Below are 10,731 nucleotides of genomic sequence, written 5' to 3' on the forward strand. Positions count from 1 at the left end.
TCCACATCATGGTTTTGAAATTTGGAGAGTTGTTTCTCAATTTTATGAAGGCTTAACACCTAAAGATAGGCAAATGGTTGAATTTATGTGTAATGGAACATTTGAAGATAAATATCCAAATGAGGCAATTGAGTATCTCGATTCATTAGCTGAAAATGCTCAAAATTGGGACACTATAGGTACAATCGAACCATCAAACAAGATTTAATCTCCTATATCTGGTGGAGGTATGTACACTCTTAAAGATGAACATGATCTTCAAGCTAGATTTACCTCTTTGGCGAGAAAAGTTGAGGCACTTGAAATGAAAAAGAATGGTCAATTAAAATATGTTCAAGAAATTGTGTGTCACATCTGTGATACAAGTGATCATTTTACAAAAGATTGTCCCACTTTGCCCTCTTTTAAAGAATGTCTCCATGAACAAGCCAATGTTTTGAACAATTTCAAAAGGCCAAATTTTGAACCATTTTCTCAAAATTACAATCCAGGTTGGCGAAATCATCCAAATTTTAATTGGAGGAATGATAATGCTGCACAATTTTCACAACCACATTTCCAAAATCAACAAAATTTTCAAAATTATGCACCTTATGTTCCTCCACCTAAAAGAAATTTGGAAGATACATTGAATTCTTTCATTGCAAAGCAAGAGTCTATCAATACTCAAACTGCTCAAACCATGACAGATTTGAAAGATACTCTTGCTAAATTTGCATCTGCACTTAATGTTCATGAAAAAGGTAAATTTCCTTCACAACCTCTGCCTAATCCCAAGGATCATCATTCACAAACTGGAACTTCTGGAACTCAATCGATGGATCAGGTAAAATCTGTTATTACCCTTCGAAGTGGTAAGGTTGTGGAAAAATCCATTCTTGAACCTTGTGAAGATGATGATAAATCAACTCCAAAGGGTAAGGAAGTGGAACCCATAACTTGCGAAGAGGAGGTTCAACAGACAGTGTCACCACCATTCCCTCATGCATTGAAAAATAAAAAAAAATCAAATTTGAATTCTGATATATATTATATTTTTAAACAAGTAAAAGTTAATATTCCTTTATTAGATGCAATAAAACAGGTACCATCATATGCCAAATTTTTGAAAGACTTGTGCACTGTGAAAAGAAAATTGAATGTGAAAAAGAAAGCATTTTTAGCCGAACAAGTAAGTGCAATAATTCAAAATAATAATACTTTGAAATACAAAGATCCTGGTTGTCCTACTATTTCACGTATTATTGGAGAAAGAAAGATTAAAAAAGCCTTGCTTGATCTTGGAGCTAGTGTGAATTTACTTCCATATTCAGTTTATCAAGAACTCAATCTAGGCGAGTTAAAATCTACTTCGGTAACACTTTTACTTGCCGATAGATCTGTTAAAGTGCCAAGAGGTATGGTAGAAGACGTATTGGTCCAAGTTGATAACTTTGTATATCCTGTTGATTTCATAGTTTTAGATACACAACCTATCGAAGCTTGTAATGCAATTCCTGTAATTCTGGGTCGTCCATTTTTAGCAACTTCTAATGCCCTTATAAATTGCAGGAATGGAATAATGAAGTTGTCATTTGGTAACATGACCTTGGAGCTCAATGTTTTTAATCTTTGTAAGCAACCACATGACAAAGGAGATGAAAGTGAAGATGAAAATCTTATTGAAACTCTTGTGAAAGAAAACATTCAAGAAGGGAGTACTCGTGATCAATTAGATATTTGTTCAATTGAAACAGTTAAAGAAAATATTGAAATTGATCTTGATGATTTTATCAGGTATCACGCGTTACCAGGATCAGAGAAAGAATTTGATGCAAAATATGAGAACAAAGACGAACCACCCATATTGGAGTTAAAACCCTTTCCAGAAGAATTGAAGTATGCATTTCTTGGAGAAGATGAAACATAACCGGTGGTAATTTCTTCCAAACTAGAAAGTGATCAAGAAGGTAAATTAGTTGATATGCTTAAAAGACATAAAAATGCAATTGGTTGGACACTAAAAGATCTCAAGGGCATTAATCCACTAATTTGCACACACAAAATTCATTTAGAAGAAAATGCTAAAACATCTTAACAACCACAAAGGAGATTAAATCCACACATGAAAGATGTTGTGAAAACTGAAGTTCTCAAACTACTTGGTGTTGGGATTATCTACCCTATTTCTGATAGTAAGTGGGTAAGCCCAACACAAGTAGTTCCAAAAAAATCTGGCATCACAGTGATAAAAAATGAAAAAGGTGAATTGTTAACAAGTCGAGTCCCATCTAGTTGGCGGATGTGTATTGATTATAGAAAATTAAATGACGCCACTAGAAAAGATCATTTTCCATTACCATTTTTGGATCAAATTTTAGAAAGAGTAGCAGGTCATCCATACTACTGTTTTCTTGATGGATATTCAGGTTATTATCAAATTCCCATTGCACTCGAAAATCAAGAAAAAACTACATTCACATGTCCTTTTGGAACATTTGCATTCAGAAGGATGTCATTTGGTTTATGCAATGCCCCAGCAACATTTCAAAGATGTATGCTAAGTATTTTTTGCGACATGGTTGAAAATTGTTTGGAAATTTTCATGGATGATTTAACTGTCTTTGGGAATACATTTGATAATTGTCTTGAAAATTTGGAAAAAGTTTTAAAAAGATGCGAGGAAAAAGGTCTTATTTTAAATTGGGAAAAAGGTCATTATATGATTACTTCTGGAATTGTTTTGGGACATGTCGTGTCATCTCATAGAATTGAAGTTGATAAAGCAAAAGTTGATGTCATTGCCAATTTACACCCTCCAAAAACCATTAAAGAAATTCGCTCATTTTTGGGACATGCTGGATTTTATAGGAGGTTTATAAAGGACTTTAGTTTAATCTCTAAACTCATTTGTAACCACTTAACAAAAGACACTGCATTTGAGTGGACTCAAGAATGTCAAAATGCTTTTGATAAAATTATTCGACATTTAACATCAGCTCCTATCATGCAACCTCCTGATTGGTCTTTACCATTTGAAATCATGTGCGATGCTAGTGATTATGCAGTCGGTGCAGTACTGGGTCAAAGAAGAAACGGTAAGCCTTATGTGATATATTATGCAAGTAGAACTTTAAACAATGCTCAAATGAATTACTCCACAACTGAAAAAGAACTACTTGCTGTAATATTTGCATTAGATAAATTTCGTTCTTATTTGATTGGATCAACGACTATTGTGTTTACTGATCATTATGCTATTAGATATTTGTTGACCAAACAGGATGCAAAGCCACGACTGATACGATGGATTTTGTTACTCCAAGAATTTGACATTGTGATCAAAGATAAAAAAGGAACCGAGAATGTCGTAGCCGATCATTTATCGAGACTAGTAACAGGATCATCTTGTGAAATGACACCAATTAACGATAATTTTCCTGATGAACATCTATTTTCAGTTACTACTGCACCTTGGTTTGCTAACATAGTAAATTTTCTTGTGACAAGAAAAATGCCACCGCAATGGAGTTCCCAAGATAAAAGAAAATTTTTGAATGAGGTAAAAAACTTTTATTGGGATGATCCGTATCTGTTCAAGTATTGTCCAGATCAAATTTTTCGACGTTGCATACCTGACAATGAGGTAAGTAGTGTCATTAAATTTTGTCATTCAGAAGCATGCGGAGGACATTTTTCTTCAAAGAAAACGGCTGCAAAAATCTTGCAGTGTGGATTTTATTGGCCCATTTTGTTTAAAGACACCCACGAAATCTGCAAGATCTGTGAAAATTGTCAAAAATTGGGTGCGATATGAAAAAGAAACATGATGCCTTTGAATCCTATCATTGAAATTGAAATCTTTGACTGTTGGGGAATTGATTTTATGGGACCTTTTCCATCGTCGTTTGGATACTTGTATATTTTAGTTGCAGTTGATTATGTTTCCAAATGGATAGAGGCAATTCCATGTCGAAAAAATGATCATAAAATCGTCATCAAATTTTTAAAGAAAATATTTTTAGTAGATTTGGAATTCCTCGAGCCATGATAAGTGATGGGGGAACTCACTTTGTTAATAAACCATTTGCTTCATTAATGAAAAAATATGGTATTACTCATAAAGTAACTACTCCTTATCATCCTCAAACAAATGGACAAGTTGAATTAGCTAATAGGGAGATAAAGCAAATTTTGGAAAAAACTGTTAACTCAAATAGAAAATATTGGTCTCTGCGACTTAATGATGCACTTTGGGCATATCGAACAGCTTTTAAAACATCATTGAATATGTCTCCCTATAGGTTGGTTTATGGAAAACATTGTCATTTGCTTGTGGAATTGGAACATAAAGCTTATTGGGCGATCAAAACTTTAAATTCAAGCATGGATGATGCCAACAAATTGCGTAAATTGCAACTTAATGAACTTGATGAACTCAGAAATGACGCGTATGAGAATTCAAGGATTTATAAAGCAAAAATCAAATCATTTCATGATAAAACAATTCTTAGAAAATCTTTTGAGATTGGTAAAAAAGTTTTGCTTTATAATTCTCGACTTCACATATTCCCAGGAAAATTACGATCAAGATGGACAGGCCCATATGTTGTAAAGCATGTGTATACTTATGGAGCTGTGGATATTGAAAATCCTAAAAATGGTGATATTTTTAAAGTAAATGGACAAAGGCTTAAACCATTTTTAGAAAATGAAATCTTTCAAGAAGAGTTTATTTCCCTTTCTGATCCTTGATTTTTTTTGTGTGTTGCATTTAAGTTTGTTTGTTTTTATTTCAGGTTTTCTTAATATTTTTATTTTCCCGGTTAAATGGCGGATAACGGTACTCCGTGACTCTTATAGTCGGTTAAATCAGTTTCCCACAATTGCTAATACAAAAATAAAAAAAATCAAATCATTTCTTTTTTTTTCAAAATGGATGAAATTCTCTCAAAAATTTGTAAATATTTTCCCTCTGTTTCTGAAAATGTTCTAAGAAAAATTTATGCAGGAAGGTGTGAAAGATTGAGATTGCTAATGCAAAAAGGAATTCCATAAGATATTCGTCTTGTAATAGAAGCTAAGGTTCAATTTGGAGGAGAAGTTCCACAATCATTGCTCATTCGGTATTTGCCTGGATTATGAAAAGGCACTTATGCGAAAAAACGAAGGACCAAAAGTTTAGGGGTTTGTCATAAGTGTGCAAGATGGACTTGTGACAAACGATGCAGATCTTTGGGATGTGTTTCCAATAACAGAGAAGATAAAATTGGTTTCATTAAGAATGGGCTGAGTAAGGAGTCTTTAGATAACATCTTATTGACTCTTGAGACGCATTCTAGTAGACATGTGCATATTGAACTTCTCCGTTTATGGAAACAATTCCAAGATGAGCGTCATAGTCTTGGGAATCCGATTAAAAAGACCTTGTTTGCCAATTTATAAGAAAATTGGATGGGAAGCATATCCTCGACTCATAGATGGCGTTGAAGCCGTTACTGGACGTAAAACCAGAGGAAAATTGTGAGCCACAATCACACTACTGTTTATATGCATGTGTGTCATTATTGTTTTTACTATTTATTCTGTTTACAGCTGTGACCCATGTTTTTGTCATGATAACATATTACCCCTATAAAATCTCTCATCTTTTTCTCTATTTTCGCAGAAAAAAAAAGAAAGTAAAAACATGGCTGGATCCTCTGCACAAACATTGAAAAATATTTGTGTATTTTGTGGGTCGAGTCCTGGAAAAAATGAAGTGTTTGTAGAAGCAGCGAATAATCTTGGAAAGATATTGGCTGACAGAAAAATTCACTTGGTATATGGGGGAGGTAATATTGGGTTAATGGGATCTGTTTCAACATCTGCTCATCTTTGAGGTAGTCATGTTTTGGGTATTATTCCTACAGCTTTAGCTAAAGGAAATATTACAGGTGTTACGATTGGGGAGGAATTAAAAGTTTCTTCTATGTATGAAAGAATTACTCAAATGATTGAAAATTCTGATGGTTTTATCGCACTACCAGGTGGTTTTGGTACATTAGAAGAAATTTTTCACACTGTTTCTTGGGCACAACTTAATATCCATAATAAACCTGTGGGTTTGTTGAATATCAATAATTATTTTGACAGTTTGTTGACATTTCTTGATAAAGCTGTGGAATAGAATTTCATTTCAGAAAATTCACGACGGATGCTCATCTGTGCTTCGACTGCCGACCAATTAATTGATGATTTGGAAGCTTTTGTTCATAAGCCTGATCCGATGATAACAAAGATCAATTGGTCGCAATCAAGCAGTAAGAAAAGGAAGTTGAATCATTGATTCAAAAGTTGTGGATTGGTTTGCATTTGTTTCAGTTTGTTATCTTCAATAAAATTCCAGGTGATATCTCTTTCATTATGTACTCTTTATTAATAGTTATTTTGACATTAGGGACAATGTCATATTCTGATTGGGGGGAGAACAAACTTATAAAAAAAAAATTTTAAAAAATAAAAAAAATTATATATTATTTTAAAATAAAATCATGTTTATTGTTTGTATCTTAGTAATTTTTGCAAAAATGTCATACATTACATGTTTGAAAGATTTAAATTAGAACATGCATTAATCTATTTAAGAATGTTTAAATTTTTATTTGAAAAAAAAGTCAATTTTAATATTCTGATTAATATAAAAATATTATTTATGAAATCTTTTTGAGTGATTAACCATTGTGATAAAATCAGGTATTAAAGTATATGGCCCAAGATATACCTTATAAGAGTGCCTATAATTTTAAACTCACACATATTTTGTGAGTGAGTGGAGAGGACTGAGAAAACAGCTTTCGAGCCTTTATTGATCATGAGAGAGACTATCTATTGTTTAGATCTTGAGTTCTTATTTTGAAGAAAAAAAATGATATTTCCTGAAAAAAAGGAGAAAAAACCAAAAAGAAAGATATTGAAGATCTATGTAATTTTTAAGTTATATGCTACGACCCATATATCTCGCATAAAAAAAAAAGAGAGAGAGAAATTTATTGTACAAATTAAATAAATATGTGGTCAAGAATCATAAACTTAGTCTGATTCCATGATGTTATGCAAAAAAAAAATATCAGGAAAAATATATAATAACAACAACTAGATTTTGAATCAATGGATTTTCTATCTTTTGATTAGTTTGGCTCGTTTGTCTGTTTGCATTCTGTAAACCATTTTTCTGAGCATTTATCTGTATTTCAACTCCATGAGAGAAATCGTTGCCATAAATTGAAACAATTATTAACCTGTGCGGATATGGAGTTGAGACTCTTACTAGGAATTTCTGAAGGCCGTGTACATTTAATTACCTGAAATAAGCTTTGAATTGATCATCTCAAATTATTTCATAAATTATAATTATGATGATCTTGATATAACTTTGACAGTTTTCAAATTTAATTTAAACACTTAGATAGTTTTGATTACATTTCTATTTAAATTAATCGATATGTTTTGTATTGCTATTAACGCTTAAATTGCTAGGGACTAGCAATAAGCTGGTTGGGAAGTGTGATAAACATAAAAATTGTACATTAATTAAATGTTTTATAATATAAATATATAGTTTTTGTTTTATTAAATGTTTAAATACTATATGTTTTATAATAAATTGTATAAAATATAAGTTGTTGTGTAATTACAAGTTTTTACTATTTTTTTACAAGTTCGATAAAACAAGAATAAACTTGGCGTTGCAAATGGGATTAAGATGATTCTTGGACCTGTAGAAAGTTGATGTTAATATCTACAATATTGGTGGCAAGCATGAGATAAAAATCCTCTCACAATTGGGATCAAATTAAGCAACAAATAAAGTTACCAAAGGAGTGACAGTTTTACCATGCTCTAATATTTTGACCATATCTCTCAAATTACTTGGTCAAATGGTTTGAAAAAAATACCACAACTAGACAACTCAATTATCCACATGTTTCTTTTTATGTGAAGAAGCAAATTCGGAGAAGAATATTTTAAAAAGTGATGTGTAATATAATATAATATCTTGGAACACCAATGAAGACTTTTGTGTAAAAAAATAATATTTTATTTGTAGTTGTCTCCCCAAATTTGGCTATAAATAGGGGTGAATTGTAATGTATTGGGATATCCCTCATTCTATGAACAAACCTTTGAGTTCATAATATTTCTCTCTATATTTTTCTTTTATTTCTTCATTTAAATATAATTAGCATGTTAAATTCATATTCAAAGTTTTACACTTTGAATAATGAATAGCTAACTTCCTAAAGTTGAGATGAAAAGGTGAAACTCTTGGCATGATAATAAGGTTACTAAAAGGTAAGAATCTATGTTTTATATTATTTAATCATTATTTATTGTTTATGTTATATTTATTTTTTTAAGCATTTTTATACCCTACTTATAAGTGGGAGTTTTGATTTATTGTTGTTATATGTTACACTAAATTCTTGGAACCATTTAAATGTTAGTTTGGTATTACCAACCATTTAAAGTGGATGTCTTGATTTATTATATATAAATATATTATAATATTAAATTCTTGGAACCATTTAAATGTTAGTTTGGTTTTACCAACCATTTAAATTGGATTCCTTGATTTATTATATATGAATATATCATAGTATTAATTTATTGGTATCATTTAAATGTTTGTTTGGTTTTACCAACCATTTAAAGTGGGAACCTTGATTTAGTGTTTACAAATATATATAGCACAATAAATACTTGACCACATTTATAAGTTTTGGTATATATTATATACTTATAAGATAATAATATATAACATAATATAAATATGATTATTTAATATATTGGAACCATTTTATTAAGTGGATTTCAATATTGTTCGTTAATGTTAACTTTATTTAAATACCAAGACTGGATCCTTTAATCTCAACTACTTAAATTAAAATTTGAACAATTAAAAATTACCAATTAAAGATTCAAACAACTAAAATAAAAAATAAATAAAAAGACATTGTATTGGACTTGTAATTACCTTAGGTTCCTCGTGGATACGATATTCGAACTCATCGAATTATACTACTTGTGGACAACCTGCTCTTGGGAGTGCAACAATCAAAGTCGCAACATCAGCAGATGTTGCACGTCATTTCCTATTTGTGTGCAAGGAAGCTTATGAAGAGAGGCTGCCAGGCATTTTTAGCCAGCATTGTGTCAGTGTCCGAGCCAGTCAGCCAAAGGCTCGAGGACGTGGATGTGGTCAGTGAGTTCTCCAGTGTTTTCCCTGACGATGTTTCAGGCATTCCACCAAACAGAGAGGTAGACTTCTCTATTGAGCTCATTCTAGGGACAGTGCCGATATCTAAGGCACCCTATCATCTAGCACCTACCGAGATGAAAGAACTGAAGGATCATATACAATATTTGCTAGATAAGGGATTCATGCGCCCTAGCTTTTCTCCTTGGTGTGCACCAGTTCTATTTTTCAAGGAGAAAGATTGTAACGCCCCGAAAATTTAAAAGTCCACGCGGACCACATGCACGAGTTATTAAATTCCATTTGTATTTTAATTAAATATTTTAATTGCATTAAAATATATTTTTAAAGGTTATTCAAGTTGCGATCGAGGAACGGAGACCGAGGTCTGAAAATAAGAAAATGTTTTTATTAAATAATTTTTTTAATTATTTAAATTAAGGGTGATGATTTTTCTTATTTTTGAAAATATGGGGTTTTGAGGTGATTTTATACGCCGGGACGTAAATTTTATCGGTGTTGGTTTTTCAACAAAAAATACAAACGTTTTGGCAACCCGGCTAATAAATTCACAAACTTATTTAAGAAAAATTGTTTTTAAAATTTTAATTAATCTCTAATGAGATTTAATGGGCCTAATTAATATCTTAATGGGCCAAAGCTTAATTATTGCTTAATTAACTATATAATATACTAATCTACCCCATAATTCACCCCACAATTTTATCAAAAAACTCACGCCCACTTTCCCCTACACTTTCAAACTCTTCCTTGCAACATATCACACGGCATACACACAGAAATTGGGAGAAAAGCTTCAAGTTTTGCTAAGGCGTCGTCTCCTCGCCGTCGTTCTTCGATTCGTCAACGATTATTCGTGCGTAAAATACGCAAAGGCACGCCATATTCTCCTCTTACTCATCATCACACCATATTATGTAATTATGTATGAAATTGCATGAAAACATGGAGCACCTCTGAAAATTTTCGCACATGCATATTATATGATGTTTAAAACTTGTGTTTTAACTTGAAAACATGATTATTATGTGTTTAAGAGGGCTGCCATGTTAGGAATATGATCAAGAGTGTTTATACGAAGCTTTAGAGTCCTAGATACACAAGGAATCGCTGCACAAAAACAAAAGGACACCATCTGAAACTATTTTGCGGTCATGGTGTTGAGGGTCTCGAGTACAAGGGTTTAAGGGCTATGGCTTTGCTCGGTTGCAACCAGGGCTGGGCTAGGGTTGTTCTTGGGTCAAGGGAAGAGTCCTAGCCACGCTAGGACTCGAGAACCAGGGGCTGGGAGGAGTCCTTGTCAACAAGGACTCCACCCGAGAAGCTTCAAGGGGCGCTGGTGTGTGTGGAGCTTGCGCAGGGAGATTAATTTGGCTCGGCCTGGGGGCTCTGGGCTGGGGTAGGTCAAGTGTTTAAGGTCCTAGGAGAGTGCTTGGGGAGCTGGTTCAAGGGCTGGCTCGATGGTTGGGTGGCTATCAACAGAAACGTGAGGG

General features: G+C 32.6%; 1 pseudogene; it reads left to right on the forward strand.

The window, feature by feature from the left end:
- The first annotated feature begins 623 nt into the window (after positions 1–623).
- LOC142526258 (uncharacterized) lies at positions 624–6,148 on the forward strand (annotated as a pseudogene).
- The last annotated feature ends 4,583 nt before the right edge of the window (positions 6,149–10,731 follow it).

The sequence above is a fragment of the Primulina tabacum genome, chromosome 15 (genome assembly GCF_025594145.1).
Source record: "Primulina tabacum isolate GXHZ01 chromosome 15, ASM2559414v2, whole genome shotgun sequence".
NCBI lineage: Eukaryota > Viridiplantae > Streptophyta > Magnoliopsida > Lamiales > Gesneriaceae > Primulina > Primulina tabacum.